At 45.3% G+C, this 23,522-nt stretch overlaps 1 protein-coding gene across 2 annotated transcripts in view; it reads left to right on the top strand.

Annotated features, from left to right (window-relative positions):
- LOC122789336 (RNA/RNP complex-1-interacting phosphatase-like) overlaps positions 1–23,522 on the top strand; it is a 676,254-nt gene that overhangs the window by 239,094 nt on the left and 413,638 nt on the right. The gene's annotated exons all lie outside the window — the stretch shown is intronic.

Below are 23,522 nucleotides of genomic sequence, written 5' to 3'. Positions count from 1 at the left end.
TATGTATCCAAAGCATTCAATACTTTATCCCACCAGAAGCTTCTTTTAGTGCTTGCTAATCTAGATAGTGATGCTTCTCCATCTCCAAATTCCCCCATAGCTGTCTGTCCAGTTGCCAGTAGACTGTTAAATGGCAGCAAAATCTCACTGTTACATCTGTTGGTGCTCCCCCAAGGGTCATTACGTGGCCCACTGTTAACATTTTTATAAACTTCATTCTTCAACTTGTCACTTTTTCACAGTATGTTGATGACAGCCCATTCCCATCCATAACAAAATTACAGGAGGTAACCCAACACTCATTCACTGCCACTGAATCCTTGTTTAAAATTTTATTTCAATCCTTCTCTTCATTCACTGCCACTGAATCCTTGTTTAAAATTTTATTTCAATCCTTCTCTTCAAAACAAATAAAAAGCGGTAGTCACTCAAACAATACTTTAACCAGAAACAATTTATATAACACTCATAAAACACAAAAATATAGACAGTTGGCCAAAGTTAGCTACTTGAAGTTAAATTTGAGGACCACCACTTTTGATCATCAAACAGATCATTCAGTGAAGAAAACTCAAATCATGGCTCCCTCTGGTTTAGCAATGTGGCATATGCTGCTAGGATTACCTTACCATTAAATTGCCTCCGTCACTATTAATTTTTCCACCATTCTTACAAACATCGCCACTACTGTCAAACTAGTGGCTTCTTGCTACTGCTGAGTTATTAAATTTGCAAGCATCATCCCTAACAAAACACCTAACTGGTGTGCTAAGAGAAATAAACTGGCTGTAGCTCCACACAGTCTTACCAGTCTCATTCTTTGGAAGGTGAACAGGTTCAAAAACCCAGTAGTGTTCACCTAGATGCTAGCCATTTCTAGAAAGGAAGCAGTCTGGAGCTACCAAAAATTGACAGAGGTTAAGATTGTATTGAGGATTACCTTCCAAATATTTTGGCTGTTCCTTCTTCCTGGCCTTAAAATATGTCAATAAAACTGCATGTAAAACCCCTTTGGTTATTTAAGTGTATAAAGTACCAGGTGTACACTGATATTGTAGCTGATTGCTTCATCAGCTGACCTGATTTGTGGTTTCTCCAGGTGTCAACTCTAACAAGAGCCTTGATTCTAACACTTCACTGCCGGATAAAATGGTCAATTGGTTAGAATCTCGGGGGGGGGGGGCATTTGGCTTGGTCCAGCAATTTAGTCTGTATAAATTTAAATTAACTGGGCATTGTATATAAATTTATGTAATGTAATTACCTGGATGGCTTCATAAGATCTTTTCCTGCTGAAATAGAAGTTGTGTGTGGATGCGAATGTGTTTTATAATGTGGCTCAGTCTCAAATGGTGTTGCATTATTTTGTGAAATCCATATACTTCTGCTGTATTGAAAAGATTTGCTTGGCTACATAAATAGAATTTTTCTGAGCATTTAAAAAATGAGAGTTTGAATGCACCTTTTTAATTCTGAAATGTTGGAGTCTGCTCAGACTGCCTCTGTTCTGGAGGGTCGGCTCTCATATCATTGTAGTCAATCTGTCTTCAAAGTGGTGGAGATGGCTCTTGCCCCATGCAAGGGGATTCCTGGTTCTCCCACCATCTGATCCCCACCCCCATGGAATTTGTGATTTGTGGCTTCATGTCTTCCACTGGGCAGCTGGTGCTGCAAAGGTTCCCAACCTTTTCCATCTGTGGAGCCCTGTCTTTCTTCCTTTTGCTCCCCGGAGTATACCACTGGACCCCCCCCCCCCGGAATCCATCATTGCAGACTGACTTTGAGGCAGGAGAAGGGGACCCTAGAACTCCACCTGATGAAGTCTCCTTTGCAGGCATCTTGCAGATACTCTGTCAGAAGGGTCGATGGTCCTTCCGAAGCCCTAACTCAAAGGAGTCTGTGCTCTTGGAGGCCTTTGACACTGGCCCTTCTACATCCTGGGTGGTCCCCCTGGCGGATCCTCTTATTTCCACTAGGGCATGGAAGGATACAGACAATGTGGAGCCCATACCCAAGTGTGCTGATAAGATACTAAGTGCCTCCCCTAGACATGGCACTGGACCAAAGGGATCCTGGAAGGCGACATGGTTGTTGCGGCAGCCACCAAAAAGAATCTAGCTCAGGAAAGCTTCACTGATAATGGCACTACCTACAGCAAGCTTACACATGCGAATCTTACAGTGGATATTAGCAGTTCAATGGTCATTGCATCAGTATCCTCTGACTCATTGTCATGGCCTGCAAAGATTCTCTTCTCTAGTGGCTTCATTCCTCGGAAGTCAACAGAGGTTGTCGCTGTTATTCTTCTGCCAGACACCACACTGACCATGAACCCCTCCCACAAGACACGTGGATGTCTCGAGACAAATTAGCATATCAACATTCTGGAGGTGAGTGGTGGTTCTGGCATTGCAAGCACTACACAGCTTTCTTCCTTTGGGGACTGTTGAATTTCAGACAGACAATATGTCCATAGTGTGGTACATCAGCAAGTGGGGGGAGCTTACCCACTGTGTCAGGAAGCAGAGTGAGTGTGGCAATGGGTGATCACTACCAACCACTTGTCACAGCGCACATTCTGGGGGAGTCCCAACATTCTAGCGGACAGGTCAGCAGAACTTTAATGATGCCTCATGAGTGGTCTCTAAACCAGTCAGTGGCAAACATGGTCATCTTCAAATGGGGTCAGCCTTGCTGCGATCTTTGCCTCTTCCGTCAACAACAAATGCAGCAAATTTTGTTTTGAACCCTCAAGGGCACTCCCCAAGAGATGCCCTAGTCCATGCTTTGCTTCCTGGCCTACTTTATGTATTCTCTCCCTTACTTCAGATTCCTTATGAAAGTTCACCAGTTGAAGAGCAAAGTAATCCTCATTGATACTTTCTGGCCTCGTCAGGCGTGGTTCACCTTCCTCTGGTCTCCTCTAGTTTGTCTTCCATAGACTCTGGAAACACTTTCAAACTGTTGTCCCACCCGTTGGGGCTGACTCATCCAAGTCTTCAAGGTCTAAAATTGACCATGGTTTCTCCAGTTCCAGTGATGGCTAGACATTGCTCTCAAAGTGTCTACCAGAATGATACGCAAGAGTAAATGGAAATAATTCTTTATTTGGTCTCAACAGAAGCAAATGGATCTTTTGTGACTCCTGTTTCTTTAATTTTAGATTTCCTGGCTTCCAACTTCAGAATGGAGCCAGCTATTCCATGGTGAAGGTTCAGTTGGCAGTCATTTTGCATTTCCACTTTGGGGAAAACTTTTAGCTTCTGTGCTACATAAGGTTTTTCTCAGAGGCAACTTTTTACTTCATCCACAATCTAGGTTCCAAATCCTCCTTGGGATGTTTGGTTTTACAAGCTTTGGTTCTCTCTCCTTTTGAACTAGCAGCTAAGGTAGGTCTAAAGTTTGTCCTGGAAAAGACTTTTTTTTTTTTTAAAGTAGCTATTGAGTCGGCAAAAAATTTCCTATCTGCAGGCCTTCTCTTCTAAATCTTTGATCTTCCATAAGGACGGAGTATTTTTGATCTTTGCAGACCAATCCATCCTTTTTACCTAAAGTGGCAACAAAGCAGCATCACAGTCCATTCATCTTCTGTTTTTTTCCCCCCAGTTTTCAGAATAAGGGAGTATACGTTGTACAGTTTCTTGATCATGGGCAATTGCATTTTTATCTGGACATGACAAAATCCTTCAGAACTGACCAGCTATTTATATCCTTTTTCAGAGGATAGGAAAGGTACAGCAGTTAAACTTACTCTGGCCAGATAGTTACGAGATTGAAACGCCTTTATTCATCAAAAGGTTTTTCTTTGTTAGGCAGTATCAAAGCTCATTCTAAGAGTTCTATGGCGACTTCTCAAGCCTTTTACTCGAATGTCAATTAATATTTGTGCGGCTGCCTCTTGGCCGAGGTCTTGTACCTTCATTTCTCATTACAAACTAGACTATTTCTAGGAATAGAGCTGCTTTTGGCTTTACTGTGCTTTGAAATATCTTTTTGTGAGGGACACCCTAGGGCTGTGTAGCTGGGGACTCTGTCCCACAGATTGAGGAATGAATGAAAATGTCCATCTCGCCTTCATTCTTGCTGGTTGGGTTCGGAGCTGATCCTCTGCTCCGACTCTGCCATCTTCAATAGCACGAGAGCTGTTAAATGGCTTGAGGCTACCCTATATCCCATGATGCCTGGCGCTAGTTACTCAGATCTCGTTTGCCGCTTCAGACTGCGAGGTTGTCTTACTGGCTCAGGCTCGTATACTTTTTGTATTTTCTATTTTTTCGCTAGAATTTGCTTCTTATTAGTGTATTTAATACCTTATATTATACTATTCTCCTAGCTAGACTCGTTAAATAGTATTTATCTTTCCCTGTTTTCTTATTTTAAAAAAAAAAAAACTCCCTTTACTTAGTTTTCCCTACCGCTCCCCCTCTTCCCTTTTGCGGTAGTAGTTTAAATTAGAGGCTAACCCTCTCTTGTCCTTTCTAATTTAAAATAAAAAAAAAAACTTCTTTTGTGGTAGTAGACTTTAGTGTGTTAGCTGTATTGTTTAATTAGTATTACTGCTAACTTGTTTTTTCTTGTGTGCGTGTTTTACCTTGGTGTGTGGGTGTTAATATGTCCAAGGGGTCTAAAGTGTCCGGATTCACGAAGTATGACTCATGCGGTCAGAAGATGTTTCTGACGGATGGTCACACTTGTGTCTATTGTCTGGGTGCAGTGCACCTGCAGGACTCTTCAGTTTGTCATGCTTTTAGCCCACGAGTCCTGCAGGAGCGCAAAAATAATTTGATATTCAGGGGTTTGCTCAAGCCCCAGGATTCACCAGCCAAGGTTCAGCCTGTGAAATCCTCCAAGCCACCCAAGTGTTCGGCTCCCAGTTCGGAGCAGTCGCTGGGTGAAACTCCACCATCCACCTCTGCTCCGGCTGGAGCCGATGTGCCTCCCTCCCAATCTGCTCCAACAGGTACTTCGGAGCCGTCTGGGAGTAGAAAGAGATCTAGGTCTCCTTCCTTGGAGTAGATATGCTTGGCTCCACGGTCACCTCTGCTCCAATCGGAGTGCAGTCATAGGTCCTCTCACTCCTCTTGGTCCTCTAGACTTTCAGATCAGGACTTGGAGAGAGTGGTCAGTAGGCTACTTCGCAGGCCCTAGCAAAAATGTTGTCCAGCCCCCCTTGTAAGGTGTCGGCTCTGTCTACTTCTGTAGAGATTCCTCCTTAGACTCCTCTCGAGCTCGGAGCCGGAGTTCGTTGGGGTTTGACTCGTGGAACCGTCTGCTCCAATACCTTCCACTTTGGTTCTGTTGTCTGCTCCGATGCCTTCCATGGCACCATCTTTGGAGGGATCTGGGTGCAGAGACTCGCTCGGCTCCGAGGAGGCGAGTGGCATCGCACCCTTGTCCGACCCTGTTCTCCCCCTCGGAGCTTCGGCGCAGGTGAGCTCTGCTCCTACATCGGCATCGCAGCCGTCCCCCTTGGTGCAGAGAGGAATTACGATTTCTTCAGAGCCGGAGTCTTCTCTGCGACCAGACGGGGGCGCCTTTGAGGTCATGAGGAGTGTACTGGCCCCCGAGTCAGTCCCACGGTTAACCCCACCGGCTCCTCCCCTTATGGTGCCTGCATCTGCCTCTGCCCTTCCTCCAGACCCCAAGCATGGGGAACAAGCGCTCCAGAGCACCCCCTTGGATGTTTCTTCCTCTTTCGAGGCCTCCCCTGATCACTCAAAGGAGCCACATCATAAGAGGAGATGCTAGAGGAAGCACGTTGACTCCCATGAGTCTGTCACATCGGATACTGGCTTAGAGGATTCGGAAGGGTCCCTTGATCCCCCTCTGAAGATGTCTCCTTTTCAGACATTTTGGAAATGCTTAGAGGGGGAACTGGAATACCCTAGCCCCTTCCTGGACACGTTTGGCTCCCGACCTTCCACCTCCTGGGTGTCTCCACCTTTCGACCCACTTATGTCTGTGGTGGCTCTGAAGGCGTAGTCGGTTCTAGACACAGTTGAACCAACCCTCAGGAGACCTGCTAAATTTATAACTGCACCTCAGGACAAACAGGTTTTGACTAAGGGCGTACCTGTCTATGCCATGGTGGCAGCCACAAAGGAGTTGGCAGAAACTTCATCTGTCCATTTCCCCTAACAAGGAGTCTAGGACTATGGACAGATATGGGAAGCGAATGTTTGCTTATAGACCCTCTCCATGAGGTCGCTGAATTAGTTGTCATTTCACCCGCCTTCAGAGGGATCTCCTTAAAGAGCTTGGAGATGCCCTTCAAGATCCATCAGCTGAAGGGGCTCAAGCTAAGGTGGCCTCCCAGCTGGCGACTCTGAATTCAGTTAACTCCATGAGGCTCATTTCTTATCCAGCCGAGGGTGCGAGTAGGGCCGCAGGCACAGGTGTTTCCCTTAGGCGGCACGCATGGATGCGGCTATGTAATTTTGCAGAGCCCTTCAGAGAGTCTTTCACCAATACCCTCTTTGATGGTTCCGCTCTCTTCGGATCACAGGTGAAGGACACCCTAACAAGGTGTGAACAAGAAGTTAAGACTCTCTCTGCTGTGGGAGTCAGTTTTTCCACTCCTAGACCATACCCTAAGGGTCAGAAGAGTGGAAAGATGTGGTTCTGGAAACCCCAGAGAGCCTTGCCTGACACGTGGTGAGTTTCCCTCCAGGAGCAGAGGAGGGAAAAATAACAGACACCACCCTCATGGCAGAGGGGGTCCGCAGAACCAGGGCACCAGAGAATCTTTCTATGAGAAGCCCTTTCAGCATCCCTGAAGGGTTGCCCGACTGCCTGCCTCTGGAGGCAGTCTGGGGAAGGCTCTCACTGTATCCCAAAGCCTGGCAAGACCTAACTCTAGACAAATGGGTACAGTTGATCATGTCCGGAGGTTACAAAATTCCCTTTACTCAACCCCCGTTAAAGTCCCTTCCAGATGTTCCACCCAATCTAAGGGAACAAGCAGCCATAGAGATTTCAAAGCTGCTACATGAGTCATCCAGGAAGTCCCGGCAGACCAACTCTTTTCCGAAACTTAAGGTTCTTTTTGGTACCAAAAAAGACAGGGGACTGGAGACCCATTCTGGATTTCAGCAGATTAAACAGATCTGTACAAAGAATGAAGTTTTGGATGGTCACGCTACAGTCCATTCCAACCCTTCCTGGGTCAGGACAATTGGATGTGCTCTATAGATATTCAGGATGCGTACTACCACATCAAGATGCACAGGCGTTCCAGAAGATTCCTTCGCTTCTGGCTGGGAGCCAGTCACTATCAGTTCAGAGCTCTGCCCTTTGGTCTCACCACAGCCCTCAGGGTGTTAACCAAATGCATGGCAGTGGTTACGGCTCAACTGAGACGTCAAGGATTCCAGGTGTTTGCATATCTAGACAACTGGCTCCTTACTGCTTCCACCAGGCATCACCTCCTGCAAGCCAGGAACTACACTATCAAAACTTGTTCCAGGCTAGGTATCACAATAAATTTCGAAAAATCTGCATTGTTGCCCTGTCAGCATATCACTTATACAGGCGCAAATCTAAATACCAAGAACATGTTTGCAAACCTTCCACCAGACAGGGTATCACTAATTTGCCAGGAAGTACAGATTTTATTAACATGCAGAACGATTCAAGTCAGGTTCGTCCTCCAAACACTGGGTTCCATGGCATCAGCAATTTTTCTTGTTCCCCTGACCCGCTTTCACATGAGAATCCTCCAGTGGCTTCTATTCACACTGTGGTCTTTCCAACAGCTTCCCATGTCTCAAGATTATTATCACAGAAGCATGCAAGAAGCACCTTGCTTGGTGGATTATCTCCCCATCAGTGTCCCGGGGCAGACCATTTGTGCTACCCCCTCGAGTCGCCACAGTGACCACAGATGCCTCCCTGATAGGGGGGGGGGGCATTGTCAGGGCCGGACAGTCCAAGGCACCTGGCAGCCTCACTAGTACCATTTGCATACAAATGTCTTTGAGATTAGAGCTGTGCTTATGGCGTTGCAAGCCCTTCAGGACTCTCTCCCTCCTGGGACCATTGCATTTCAAAACAGACAATGTCAGTGGTGTGGTACGTCAACAAGCCGGGCGGAACCAGGTCCTATCCTCCGTCAAGAAGCACTCAGACTCTGGCAGTGGGTGATCTCTTCCCGTTTTCCGATCGCAACGCACATCCCTGGGAGTTCCAACGTCATCGCAGACAGGCTCGGCAGAGCAATTCTCATGCTTCACGAGTGGTCTCTGAATCAGGTAATTGCTAAACAAATCTTTAGCAAATGGTCAGCCTTGCTGCGACCTGTTTGCCACACCTTTCAACAGCAAGTGCAGTCATTTCTTCTCCCTTCTTCCACTTCCCGGACACTCCCCCAGAGACCCTAGCCCACAATTGGCTTCAGGGATGAGTTTATGCTTTTCCTCTGTATCCCCTAACACCAAACTCATACAGAGAGCAGCTGCGTTGGGTTGCAAAATGATCCTCATTGCCCCTTACTGGCCTCGACAGATATAGTTCCCATTCCTGCATCATTATCTTCTTGAGCAGCCTTGGATTCTGGATCCTATTCCAGATCTACTGATTCACCAATTGGGCAGATTGCATCGATCCCTTTGAACACTCCAGCTCACAGCTTGGTTGCTCCACTTCCAACCTTAGCCAGGTTTCCTAATATTCCCTCCCCTGTGCGGGGAATTATCTCATCGCACAAAGCCGCAACTAGGAAAACTTACGCTAGCAAGTGGAAATGCTTTTCTTGCTGGGCTGAGGCTAGGAACATAGATCCTTTTTCAGCCCCTGTCCATGACTTTCTGGAATTTTTAGCGGAACTCTTCCATTCTGGTTCCGCTTCTGCTACAATCAGGGTTCAGTTAGCTGCCATTTCGAATTTTCACATTGGTTTGTCTTCTAATAACATCATGTCTCATAAGCTGTGTAAAGCCTTCCTCAAAGGAGCCACTCTGCTTAGGCCCCCAGTGAGGGATCCACCACCTCTGTGGGATCTAAATTTGGTGTTGGCTTCCCTAATCTTGCCACCCTTTGAACCTGCAGCATCCTGCTCCATTAAGTTTTTATCCTGGAAGACACTTTTTCTGGTAGCCTTAATTTCTGCCAGACGTGTTTCGGAACTTCAGACTTTATGTACTTGTCCCCCATACTTAGTTTTCCATAACGAAAGGGTCGCCCTAAGGACCAATCCTTCCTTCCTTCCTAAGGTCTGTACACAAAATAATTTAAATCAGTCCATAGACCTTCCTGTGTTCTTTCCTTATCACACCAATAATGCAGAATATAAATAGCACCAGTTGGATGTTCACAGACAGCTGCATTTTTATTTGCATAGGACAAAGGACATCAGGAAATCCAACCAAATCTTCATTTCCTATGCTGAGGGCAGACAGGGCCTTCCTGTCTCAAAGGTAACCTTATCTAGATGGTTGTCTCATGTTATTTCATTCATTTACCAGCTGAGAAACAAAAAAATTATCTACCAAACCTAAAGGCCACTCTACTAGGGCACTGGCTACCTCGGTGGCCTTCCAATCTAGGTCATCCATGGAATCTATCTGTGCAGCTGCTACGTGGGCTAACCCACATACCTTCATTTCTCATTACAAATTAGACATTGGTTCCAGGAACAGGGCTGATTTTGGTTCCACTGTTATGAAGAGTCTGTTCCAGTGAGCCACCCAGGATAGTAGGTGCTAGGGACGCTGTCCCAACCAGCAAGAATGAAGGCCAGAGACAACTTAACATAAGTTATGTACCTACCATAACGTTCCATGTTAGTTGTCTTCTCGCCTTCTTTCTTGCGTTCCACCCTCCATCCCCCTATCCTAGTGGATCGAGAGGAGCTCCCCTTTTCAATTTTTCATTGGCTGAACCTTCTCTGGTTGCATTTTTTTCCTGCTTAGATAGCTTATCACTAGCGCCAGGCATCATGGGATATAGGGTAGCCAAGAGCCAGTAAACGGCCCTCGAGCTATTGAAGATGGCAGAGTCTGAACCGAGGTTTGGCTCCGAACCCAACCAGCAAGAAAGAAGGCGAGAAGACAACTAACATGGAACGTTATGGTAGGTACCCAACTTCTTTTTCTCTGAACCACTGAACCTTTCTCCTCTTGGACTGTGTAGTTAACTTGGAGTATATTTCTAGTGCACTCTATTTGTGGTATTATGGGATGGAGAGGTGGAGTTGAGCTTCAGATTTTAAGTTTGGAAAGCAGCAGTCTGATCTAAAACCCACAGGTTGAGTAAGAATGAAAATGGACAACACGGAAAGTTTTAAGAACATAATTTCTATTTTTAATACTGGATGGATCAGCTCTCACAATCCTTAACTATGTTAACTCAGTCCAACTGGGCTCATCTGGTTTTGCATGGGAAACAGTGTACAGGGAAGTAAGTTAGTGCTAGGCAAACTGTGTAATTTGGATGCTGCTGCGCATACAAACGTCAAAATGTTATGCATTACTCTGACATTAAACATTTTTCACCACTTCATCTCCAGGTCCCCTTTTATTGGTCATGACTTGTAGAGCTGTCTGTATGGTTCCTAAACACACAAGGGGGGGGGTATAATGTCGTATCTTTTCCATTCAGCATTGATAGCGTGTGAGCTAGCCTTACAGCATTCTTTGACACCAAGTCTTATACAGCCTGTCAGAACAAAACCTATTGGTAAGCAGACTAAGCAGGTCCAGGGCAGGACCTCATGAATGCAGTCTCTGGACAGAGGTCTGCCTGGATTTGGTCCAGATGTGGAGAATGCTACGAATCTCTATGCCTCCTTTGAAAACAGACAGTTGGAAAAATTCTGTTCATTTCAGCCATGCTTGGAAGACATGCTTGGATGGTAATGTTCCCTTATGCATTTCTACCTTTTCCACCATTACCCGTTATTTTTGAAGATTGAGAGAATTTGCTAGAGATAATTGTGGTGACCCCCCCTTGTTGCCCAGGCAAAGCTGGTTCTCCCTTTTTCATTAAATTGGCACAATTCAAAGGACAGTTACTATTAGCTTTCTCAAACTCTGGATCTGGTCGCACAGTCCAGGAGTGACTGGTGTACCTCAGCTTACAGCAGTTGTCAAAGTCTTCCAGACTGTCAGTATCTGGATACTTTTTAGGCACTTGGTTCCATCATGTGCAGCTGGCATTAAAGGAGGCAAGGAAACTTAACTAGAAAATCTTATGTCTTGACAGTGGAAGAGGTTTTTTAGGTGGTGCCTGACTAATGTCAGAGGCTAGAGTATGGCGTCTTTCCCTCATTTGTTTAAGCTACTCAGCAGTGGCTTATCTACCCATGGATCCCTCTTTTTCATACCTTTTTGTAGCCAAACAGTTTATGAAAGGAGTGTTGCATTTGAGACCCTCTTGAAAGCTAATCCCTCATCCTTGGGATCTCAGCTTTGTACTTGAAAAATCGACCTTGCCACCTTTTGAACCTGCCTTTCAGGCTGATTGCAGGTTCATTAGCTGATCCCCGTCAGTCAGAGGAAATTATGGGCTGGAAGGCTGCCAGTGTGAGTGTGTGGAAAGAGAGAACCCATATGCCACTGAGGCAGTGTGAAATTAAGACATGCACTGTTAAAGGTAAGTAGGGCTTGTGTGCAGCTGTACCTTCATGGATTGTGTTGTCATATGATTCTTCTTGCTTGGTTGTACAGAATTAAAAAAAAAAAAAAGTGGACCCTGCATTCTCCTATTGGATTTTTCAGATTACAGATTTGGACTTGAAGAAAAACCTGCATTGGTGGAAACATCAGGATGCTCCCATTATTGCATGGGAAGCATTTTCTAATTTGACGTTCTAAGCCTGTGGGGGGCAGTTCAGATGGATGCAAACACTTATGTATGTTAGCTGTGATCCAGGTTATAGAATCTGTCAGGTAGTCCCTGGAACCTGTGCAAGCTGGCTATGGGGTGTCTGAAGTTAACTGTACAGCATTGTATAACCTTTTAAGCATTTTTCATACCATCAAAAGCAAGTTGTAGTGATAGACGCGTTGCGCAGGATTAGGACAAACTGTTATGAATGGTAATGAATGAGAGGGTGTTGCAAACTGTATCCATTTGCAGATAACACCTCGGATAGTTCCTCGTATGGAACTGGCCAGGGACACTTGCCGCAAGCCTTCTCTTGGATTGGATCTACTCTCTCAAGGTTGGGGAGTTTGATAAAGCTTCGTCTCAGACCACTTCAACTCGCTGTGTAAATGATTAAATTCCAATACCTTTTAGGCAACTTTTTCATGAGTATGTGCAGCAGATACTAAGGGAAGTGAAGTCTTGCTACCAGGAAATCTTATGATTTGATGTCTGTTTTCATTCCTCAGCTGAGGGGATGGATCTGATTCTTCTGTTGCTAAAGCTCGTGGCAACCAGGAACTTTTGAGCTTCTCCCTTATACACTATGCGCAAATCACAATTTACATCCTCTTGTTTGCCGCTCCAGTGAAAAGGGGTGTTCTGCTGCTGTCTAGCTTTGTAGAGACAAATTAACATTATATTTATTGCATTTTTCTTTGCTGCTGATTGTCTTTATCTGAAACTAACTTATTTTGTGTTTTGTTCTACTATTATATTTTTATTACCACTTGTCTACTTGTGTACACTGTAGATAATATTGTTAGTATCTCTCGCTCTACTTTGCTATTTTCCCCCCTTTCTTACTTTTGCCTTTAAAAACTTTATTCTGTTCAGACACTTCCAAGAACTTCTAAGCGTGGCGGAAAAGCCGATCGGGTTTAAAAATGCATCGTGTGTGTAAGTTGCCTTTCAGATGCCCACACTTAATACGTTTGTTTGGGCCGTCTTAACTTGCAAGAAGACTGCCCTATTTGCCACAGTTTCGGTCCACGAGCTTTAGTGGAGAGAGAAAGGGAGCTTGTATTGAAAGGTCTTACCTGATTTTCGGCAAAGCTATTTCTGAAGGTAGTTCATTAAAAGCCAAATTGAAGAAATCCTCTCACCTTTCTTATTTTCCATCTCAGATTACTCGAGAAAAAGATCCGTTAAAGATCCAGCATCAATCACAAGAAATTGAAACTTAAGGTTCCCACATTGGCTACAGACTTGAAGGCCTCAGTTATCTGATCCAACTGCTTCGGATCAGACCGTTTCCAAACAGGACCTGGCAAGCTCTAAATCACCAGATCCTAAACTATCACATCCATTATTCGCCTAAAATGGCTTTTAAACCCTTGCCTACAGAAACGTGATCTTCCTCCCTTGCCCTATCGCGGATTGAGTACCTTCACTTTTTTTTTTTTTTTTTTTTTTTGAGTGCCCTAGATCTCTCACCAACTTTTCTGCTCATTTTTCCAGAAGCCTAACTGAAGACTACTTGGAAAGACTGGTGAAGATGCTCTTGGTGCAGGGACAGATTGGAGTTCCCTTGCTCCTACCAGTCAGGTCAGGAGATCTGAATGTCTTCGACTCCCACTTTATGGGTTCTTCCATGTGTAGCTTCTGAGTCCCTAGGTTCGAGTTGTCTGGATCTGCACTTCGTATCAGAGACCATCTTTATCCTCTAATCTGAGTTTATCCATGAGAGCTTCGGTTCCTTCAGATCTGGTGAGCTCCAGGAACCATAGTCTGCCTGTGAGATCCGAGGTGCTGCATTTGACTCAGATTTTCGGAGCAGTCTCTGTACCTTGGAGCATTGGTCCTGGACAGCTACACTCCGGCTTCCACCTCAGAAGTTTTGCCCCCCCACCCCCCCCGAGGGGACTACGATCAAAAAGTTGGTCTTCACTGGTCTGATGTCCTTTTCCCTGGGCCACTTGACCTTTGAGGCTGCTTAGAGGATCTCTTCTTCTCTGGCAGTTCTGATGAAACTTACCCCCTCAAAACCTCAGTCTTCCATGATGACCTAGCACTCAGAGCCTCACCAGCTCATTCCCCTGGGACAGCCCGTGCAAAAGCCCCAGGCTTCTGCTTAGGAAATTGTAATTCCATCTTCAGATATTTCCCCAGAGCATTCCACTGAGTAGGTCTACAGAATAAGGATGTGCAAGAGGAAGCACATTAATTGCCTGGAGGAATCCCATCACCAAAGACAAATTTTGGAGAAGGCAAAGGTTCCCCACAGTCACTTCCTTAAGATGTCTTGTTTGGTGACATCCTGGAAATCCTTAAACAGGTGGCTGGATGCCCAGTAACTCAATGCCTGAAGAATTTGTTCTACTGGAGGCTTTTGATACTGGACCCTTTGCCTCTGGGGTGAGTCCACCTGCTGATAAGTTCATTGACATGATCTCTTACTGGACATGGAAGGACCCAGGCACCCATTCCTTGGAGAACTGGATAAGATAATGGCACTACCTGCCAAAAGGCAGATGTTGATCGTGTTTCACTGTTGCAGTCATTACAATTGGGTTTTCCTGCTGGCAGGCTACCAGCAGTCTGCCCGAGTTCCAAAGTCTAGGTCCGGCATCTGTTGTCGCCTCCTCACTGACGTCAGTGTGCCAGGGGTATAAAAGATGCAGCCGGGGCCATTTTCTTTAGTCTTTCTTGCCGCGCGGTGCCCGAAGCAAAAGCAATTCACAAGTGCCGGTCGGCCGACTCCTGAGACTTTCAAATTCGAATTTCAGATCCGAAGTCTTCATTAAAGCTAAGTACCCCGTTGGGGAAACTTTTCTTGCTCCAGACCGATGTCAGAAAAAGTTAATTGTATTTCTTGTGGGACGCAAATACCTCAAGGATTTTCATTCTTACTGTATTCCTTGCCTAGGCCCTGACAACGACATTGCTAGTTGTAGGTTTTGTGCTAGATTTAACCAACGCACTAAGCATCAGTACGATTTTGCATTTCATTACTTTGGCAGAAGATTCAATTATATAATGTCGTCGGAACAGCCTACTACCGGAGTTCATAAAAAGTGCAAAGAAAAAGGAAAGGACCGGCATCAGAGGTCCAAAACAGACAAGGCTTCCGTTAGGCCAGTTCGCCGGTTCTCAGTGAGGCTTTTTTGCAGCCCCTGGCGCCTGCTACCTCAGCCACAGGCTGCTTCCGACTCCTACGTGGAGCCGACTAGGCCGCTGGAAACTCAAGGTATTGGACACTCTGAAAACTATTCCCTCAGTTGGGTCTGGAGCCGCAGAACAGGGTGTTTTCAGGCCTAAACAGTTCTAAGTAAAGCCATCTTCAGCTTCAAAGGCAAAGACTAAAACAGCTGTAAAGACAAACAAGTACAGCATTCTCCTGGACAGGCTTCCATGCCTAAAAACAGATGCTTAAAATGGCCGAAGACCTAATAAATTTGATCAGGGGTTCCTATCCCCCTCTTGATAAAGAGGCCTAGGCAAGAGGTAGTATATGAATCTTCAGATCAGGTTTCCATTTTTCTGATTCCTCTTCTGAACAGGAATATTCCTTTCCTCCCTATGAGGATTCTGATGCTGAAGAATGTTATCCCTTCAGCCTCACCTCTTGAGGATTATTCTTTTGGGGAGACCCTGCATACTATGAGGGAGCATTTCCTTTGGGAGAGCCAAGATTACTCAGAATCCAAGAGGCTCAGAGACTTCCTGTTATTACCCCAGCACAGGCCCCTTGCTATTCCTCCTGTTTTAGACATTGTAGATGTATTTTCAAAGTCCGGACAGCCTCCTCATTCTCTACTACCCAGCTCCTGTTAAGCCAGACAGATACTGCAGGGTTTCCTGATTCTCATAAATTTCTGTACAAAAACCCTGCTGCTGACCCGGAAACTATTTCTCAGGGTCCCAAGGGGATGAAGGGTTCCACTGCAGAAAACCGTATCCTCTCTGGTAGAGATTCAAGGGCCCTGAACAGATTGGGGAAAAAGATTTATACTTTTGCTACCTTGGCTGTAAGAGCTTTAAATTGTCAGTTTCATATGCTTAAATATCAGCAATATCTTAAGTCACAGCTTAAACACAAAATGTTGACAAATTCAGAATGTGCAGAAAACAAAGAAATGCAAGATTTATTGCATGCAGCTGAACAAGTGGGAAAACATACTTTGCAATGTGGTTTTGATTCTCTAGAGGCCTCCTGCAGGGCTGCAGTTACAGGTTCTGTCATTAGGAGGCATGCTTGGTTAAAAGAACAGACTCTGCCCGATCATGTTAAAGCAAAGCTATTAGATTCTCCATTACAACATGATACCTTGTTTGTTAAAGCAGAAGAGGTGTTGAAGAAAATGGAGGACAAAGCTAAATCTATGCAAACAGTGAAGGATTTCTTACAGGTACAGCCTCCCAGATTTAGCAGGAACTGGTCTACAAAGAATTGGTCCTTTCCAGTGTCAGGCCACCGAGGCAGATAGATGCCCCAGTGGCAGATCACAGCCCCAAGGCTTATTCAGGCCTAAACAATGGGGTGCTTCTACCTCCAAAGGCAGAGACGAAAAATCGCAGCCATACAGGAAACAGTCTCAATGACTTTCCCCTCCCAGCACCAAGCACTTAACTTCTGGCAGCTCCTTTGGGGGGGAACACTAGCACTTTTTTCACAATTGGCACATGATCACCCAGGATAAATGGGTCTTAAATATCGTTTCTCAAGGCTAGAGGTACAAGTTTCACACCCTGCTAAGGCCAAACTGTATGCCAGACCTGCCACGCAATCAGTGGGCAGAGGCACAAAAACAAGTTTCATCCCTCATGGACATGAGCCATTCAGTAAGTACCACAGCAAGAGCAGGGACAAGGATTTTACTCAAGGCTATTCTTGGTACCCAGAAAGGACAAAGCCTGGAGACCAATACTGGACCTGTCTATCCTAAACACATTCCTGGATATTCCAAAATTCAAAATGTTAACTCTGCAGCAGCTTTTGCCCATGCTGGGCAAGAAGGCTTGGCTTGTGACTTTAGACTTAAGAGGCATACCTGCATGTCCCAATCAGACAATCATGCAGAAGATACCTCAGATTTATAGCTGGCACAATACACTAACAATTCTCTGCACTGCCCTTTGGCTTCTCTACTGTGCCCAGGGTCTTCACAAACTGCCTGGCGCCAGTAATTGCATTTTGTAGACAGAGGAATACAAATATAGCCTTACTTGGACGACTGCCTTATTCAAGGAGAGAACAAGGACATCCTACTACAGCATCTAGCGTTTGTAAAAAGATTACTAACAGGTCTAGGGTACACAGTAAACGAAAAGGAATCAAAGCTCGTACCCTCTCAAGAGATAATATTCCTGGGTGCAAGCTTAAATACAACTGCCCAGATGGCTTATCTCACGCCAGACAAACACAGATAACAGACTACTTATTTCAAAATGTTGGCAATAAAGACCCAGTTATCTGCAGTACAAATTCTGCAGGCTTTGGGCTTCATGGCATCCTGCATACTGGTAATTCCATATACAAGACTGCATATGAGGAAACTTCAATGGTATCTGAAGTGTGTTTGGACTCAACATTACCACAGCCTGGAGACAATAATTACCCTCATTCCCTACCTGCAACAGGAGTTTCGATGGTGGGCAAAAGCCTGTCACCTCAACACGGGACAGCCATTCACCTTACCCACAGCCAGGCAGACATTGACAACAGATGCATCAGATTATGCCTGGGGGCCCATATGGCAGGAAGATGTATTCAGGGCACATGGTCTGCAAGTCAAATGCATCTACATATCAATTAAAAAGAGATGCTAGCTGTTCAGAATGCCCTAACGGCCTTCAAGGATCAACTTCATCCAGGACAACTACTGATAGACGGATAATACTACAGTCGTGGTACATAAACAAGCAGGGGGGCACGCATTCCTACCCCCTCTGCAGACTAGCCATGAACTTGTGGGACACAACACTGACTTACCAAGTACAATCTGCAAGCGCAATTCCTGCCAGGAAGGATACATACTCTGGCAGACTAAGCAGAAACCTAATGGATCCCCACGAGAGGAAAGTGGATCCACAAGTCTTCAGCATGATAAGGAACTGGGGATGCCCGGACCCATTTGCCTCCCTCACAACTGCCAACTACATAGATTCTGCACAAGGACTTATCACAAGCAAGCATGGAAAGTGGATGCTCTGTCTTGCAGCTGGAAAAACCTAACAGTATATGCCTTTCCTCCTCTGCCTCTCCTCCCCAAAGTACTCGAGGTCAGACGAGAAGACAAAAATTATACTGATTGCCCCAGATTGGCCTCGCCAGCACTGGTACCCAATCCTAAAGAGCTTCTCAATGCCCAGCTTGGACATTACCTCAAATTCCTCACTTATTGACCCAACAAGACAGTCCGATACAGTGCAGCCAACTCTGGGCCTTAAACTTGGCAGCATGGCGGATAATGTAGCCATTCAAGACGCACCTTTTTCTAAAGCGGGGGTGGATGTTATTTTAGAGGCCAGGAGGCCTAGCACCAGAAAATCTTATGCAGAAAAATGGAAGAGATTCTGTGCTTGGAACCAGGCACTAGGTATTGACATATTTTGCAATACTTAACTGAGATGCTGTATAAAGACCTTTCCTTTTCATCAATTAAAATTAATGCCTCTGCCATTTCACCTCATTAAAATACAGAACCACCTATTTTTTCTTATCCATTGCTAAGGCAGTACCTCAGAGGGGCCAAAAACATGACCTCCAAGGAGAGCACCAATACCTGCTTGGAACCTCAACTATGTCTTGGAAAAACTCGCACTTCCTCTGTTTGAGGCAACCTATGCAGCTTGTATAAAATTCATATCCTGGAAAACAGCTATGCTCATAGCAAAAACCTCTGCTAGACTAGTCTGAGTTACAGGCACTCATGGCTGTGGAACCTTTTATCATTTTCCATCCTGACAGGGTTTCTCTAAGGACAAACCCTACAATTATGCCGAAGGTAGTGTCCAGTGTGGACCTTAACCAAACAATTATTTGCCTACCTTTTACCCAAACCCACAGAATAAGGGTGAGAGACTTCTGCATTCTTTGAACATTCACAGGCAGCTACGCTTCTACTTGGACAGAACCAAAGCTTTCAGAAAGACTGAAGAACTAGTGGCATATGCTGCAGGATCACAAGGAAAGCCTATCTCAAAACAGACCATTTCAAAGTGGATAGGCCACTGCATTCGTTTATGCTATTCACAGCATGGCAAATCAGTGCCTAAGGGCATTAGGCCACATTCAACCAGAGCAGCAGCCACTTTAGCAGCCTTCCTCAGTGAAGTACCAACCCAAAGACATCTTAGAGGCTGCCACTTGGAGTTCAGTGCATACTTTTACAAAGCACCATCACTTACCTCTCTACTCTAAATCCAGGACAGGCTTTGCGACTGCAGTTCTGCATGGCCTGATAGCCTCTTCTAATCCTATTTCGCCAGCCTCCCAACCTTAGCTTTGGTATTCAACCCAATTGTAATGACTGCAACATTGAAACACTATGAACATAGTCCAGTTGTGTACCTACCATAAATGTAGATGTTTGAGTGTATTCACTGTTGCAGTCCAGGTTACCCTCCCACCATCCCCCTTTTCCTTGCTGGGACTTATCTGTACTTCTCTCTTCTATACAACCTATGTGGTGTATTTGCTTTTAGATGAAGGAAAAGTTGTTTTTCATGTATGCATGCTTATTGGCATAATTTAGCCTACCTTTTTAGGGGCACCTGACATTTGGGGCAAGAAACTGAAGAAAATGGCGTTGGCTGCATCTTTTATACCCCTGGTGCACTGACGTCAGGGAGGAAGTGACAGCAACTGACTCCGGACCTAGACTTTGGAACTCGGGCTGACTGCGGGTTGCCTGCTAGCAGGATAACCCAATTGTAATGACTGCAACCGTGAATACACTCTAACATCTACATTTATGATAGGTACACAACTGTACTTTATGGACCAAGAGAGTTCATTGTGATCCCTTGGTCATTGCAGTGAGTACAAAGGAACTAGCTGAAAATTCCACTTTCCACCCCCCCAACAGGGAGTAGTGAGCAGTGGACAGATTTGGGAAGCATGTATATGCCTCATCAACTTAAGCGCTGAGATCTCTCAACTGCTTGGCACATTTTACTACATTGCAAAGGAATTTGATTAAAGAGTTGTCAAATACCCTTTAGGGTGCTGTTTCTGAAGAACTTAAGGCCTTCATAACTTCCCAGATAGCTACCCTTCAGTCCATATCCAATTCTTCCATGAGGTTGATCTCAAAGGTAGCAGAGGGAAAAACTAAGCACAGCTTCATAGGGAGACGCCCCTAGATGTGCCTTAAGAGCGGGACATCCTTATTTGGTCCCAAGGTTAAGGAGACACTGTCCAGGTGTGAGAAGGATGGAAAGACCCTGTCTGCTGTTGGCTTGTTGTTTGACCCTTCAAAAGTCTGAGTTTTTTCCAGGGCACACATGGAGCAAAATTCCCTAGATGCAGAGGAGGGTTGTTGAATGGACACCGCTATCCAAATGGCAGAAATTGTCTGCAGAACCAGGGTTTCAGAAATTGATAGTGTACCAGCGCTCCTGAAAGGAGGCCTGATTGCCCACCTCTGAAGCCAGTTGGGGACTATTATCCTTGCACCAGAGCGCCTGACTAGATGCAACAAAAGCTGCTTGGGTGCAGAGGATTGTTTCCAGAGGATACAGAAATCCCTTTGCCTTCCACCTCCACTTATCAAGAAAAATCCCAAATGTTCCACTCTGTCAGAACAAGCAGCAGTTCAAATACAAAAACTGCTAGGAAAAGTCATCGAAGAGGTCCTGCCATACCACCATAGAATCCAAAACTTACTCAAGGTTCTTTAGTGCCAAAGAAAACGGGAGACTGGAGACCAGTTCTGGATGTCAACTAACTAAGTAAGTCCGTTCAAAGAAAGAAATTTCAGATGGTCAAGGTTCAGTCCATTCTCCCCTTTCTGGGCAAGGATGACTGGATGTGCTCCATAGACCTTCAGGGTGTGTACTATAAAGGTACTTGTTTCCCTGGAGTCGAAATTCAGAGTACTGCCCTTTGAACTCGCCACAACCCCCAGGATGTCTATGAAGTGTAAGGCAGTAGTAGCAGATCACCTGAGACTTAAAGGATTCAGTGCTTGAGTGCTTCTTTATCTGAATAACTGGCTCATCACCGCTCCAACTAGGTATCAGCTCATATGTGCAGGAGACCAAGTTCTCCAGACTTGCTGTTGGGGAAATAACCATAAACTACGACAAATCTCATCTGGAACAGACGGATAGTAGAGATTCTCAGTACAATTACAACCATTGCTTCCTTTCCATTACTGAGGGTTCTGTCTAGAAGTCTTCAGGTCAAAAAGATAATCTACAGCGCCTCAATTTTGGCCCAACTGGTCTTACAGGTTCTGGGGTCGATGGCAGCGGCAATAACATTGGTATATTTAGCCAGGTTTTATGAAATGTTTGCAGTGGGGTGGTCGCTGCTCAATGGTAGATTCTTTATCAATCAGTTGTACAGGATAATATATTGGATTTTTTTCTCACATCTCTTTGAAGGAGATAGTTTTTTCCACAGAGTCTAGTTAGCAGCAATGTCAAATTTTCACATTGGGATAAATAGCTTGGCTGTAACATCTCATAAGTTAAGCAAAGCATTTTTAAGAGGGATTCTGCTTTTAAGGTTCCTGCTCCTCCTTGGGAAATAAATTTAGTACTGCAATACTTTTAAAATAGGTTCATAGGTTTATACTAGGCTATCTGCCCTAAGGCATTTATAAGCCTAACCCAAATTTTTGTGGCTTACACCACCCCTTATATGAAAAAATACTGTGCCCATTAGTTTGTTGTGCCTCTGTCCAGCAGTGACACAGAGATGATTCCCGGGGTAAACCTACGATCTCCCATCCACAGGTCAAGATTTCTCTAACAGAGCCAGCAAGGTGCTCTGCCTCATATGGACCGGGATCCTATTCCACAGCATAGGGAGTCTCAGTGATAAATGTATCCCTCCAGCACGTCCTATTTATATCTGTGCTAAGGTTTAAGTCGCTTGCTCTAGTGGTTTTGGTGGATTTGGATTTTTTGAGGTGGAGCATGTCCATTAATTCCGGGTTGGACATGGCCTTGTATGTCAGGCACATGTCACCTCTGAGCAGACGGTATGCAACTGAATAGAGCTGAAGTTTCTAAAATCTGGCAGCATATGACAGATTTTGGAGTCCCTTTATCCTTTTGGTAAGGAACTTTTGGGGTCTCTCCAATTGCTGCAGATGTCGGGTGAGATGCATCCCGAATGGGACATTGTACTCTATCATTGGTCTGATAAGTGAAGAGTACAGGGGAACAATGACCTCACTAGATCTGGATGTGAATCCCTTCATGATCAGGTGGGCAATGTAGAAGGTCTTCGAACCACTTTAGCAGCGTGAGTGTCAAAGAAAGGCCACTGTCAACCTGGGTCCCCAGGTCCCTGATGACCTCTTCTGTGCTTAGTGGATTGCCACCTATATGGTAGCTTGGGGTTACCTTGTTTTTCCCGAAGGGTATGACTATACATTTTTTGGCGTTTAACTTCAGGCCATGGCTCTGGCACCAGCTATCTGTTTCCGTGAGTCCCTTCTGAAGGATATCCGTGTCCGATGCACTTTCCACTATGGTGCCCAGTTTGCAGTCGTCTGCAAACTGTCAGCCAAAGTCCTCCCATGTTTGGCCTGTACTTCTGAGAAGTAGATGCCGAACAATAGGGGGCCAAGGACCGAGCCCTGTGGGACACCACTTGTGACTGGCTTGGAGTCTGACATAGCGCCAGCAACTCTAACCCTGTGGGTTCTGTCCTTAAGCCAGTTTGCAACCCATCTTGTGACATATGGGTTTACATTTAAGCTGGTAAGTTTTTCTACAATACCCGAGTGGGGTATTGTCGAAAGCCTTTGCAAGGTCAAGGTAGGCTGTATGGACTGCCTTTCCCTCATCTATGGCCTTGGTGACACTTTCGAAGAAGTCGACTAAGTTCAAAAGGCATGATCTTCCCTTGACCAAGCCAAACTGGGTCTGGTCCAATGTCTGCAAGTCCCCTATATCTTTGTTTATGAGCTCCATTATGATCCTCTCCATAGCTTTGCAGACTAGACTTGTTAAGCTTATGGGGCGGTAATTACCAGGGTCCGTAGAGGCACCACCTTTGTAGAGTGGGACCACAGTTGCCGTACGCCACTCCTTGGGCACGTATCCTGTGGTAAGGCTGAGATTAAACAGCTGCCTTATGTGCGGGTTTAATTCCTCATTTAGCTCGTGCTTAGCACACAGCCGGGACACCATCGGTCCCATTGATGCTGTGTTTTTAGCTTTAGAGAGCAGCTTTCACCTGCGCATTTGAGATGTCTGGGAGGCTACACTCCACTGGGATAGGTATCTCTCCTTTAGGGGGGGGAGAGGGGGATGAAGTTTGCACTGAACCTGGCTGCCAGTATGTTGGCAGTGTCTGTAGGTTCAGTGATTTTTGTATCATTTTGGAGTAATTCTGAGCATATCTGGGAGTTTCCACCCAGGTTCCTAACATCGCTGAAAAAGGCCTTATGATTGTCCTTTGAATCCATGGCAGTTTTTCTCTCAAAATTGGCTTTAGTTGATTTTGAGTGCTCGTATTTTTTTTTACTAATAAT

This window comes from Protopterus annectens, chromosome 14.part0 (assembly GCF_019279795.1).
Source record: "Protopterus annectens isolate FY-2018-M chromosome 14.part0, PAN1.0, whole genome shotgun sequence".
In the NCBI taxonomy this organism is placed as follows: domain Eukaryota; kingdom Metazoa; phylum Chordata; order Ceratodontiformes; family Protopteridae; genus Protopterus; species Protopterus annectens.
The sequence above is the reverse complement of the archived record's forward strand: the minus strand, read 5'-3'. Positions and strand labels throughout refer to the sequence as shown.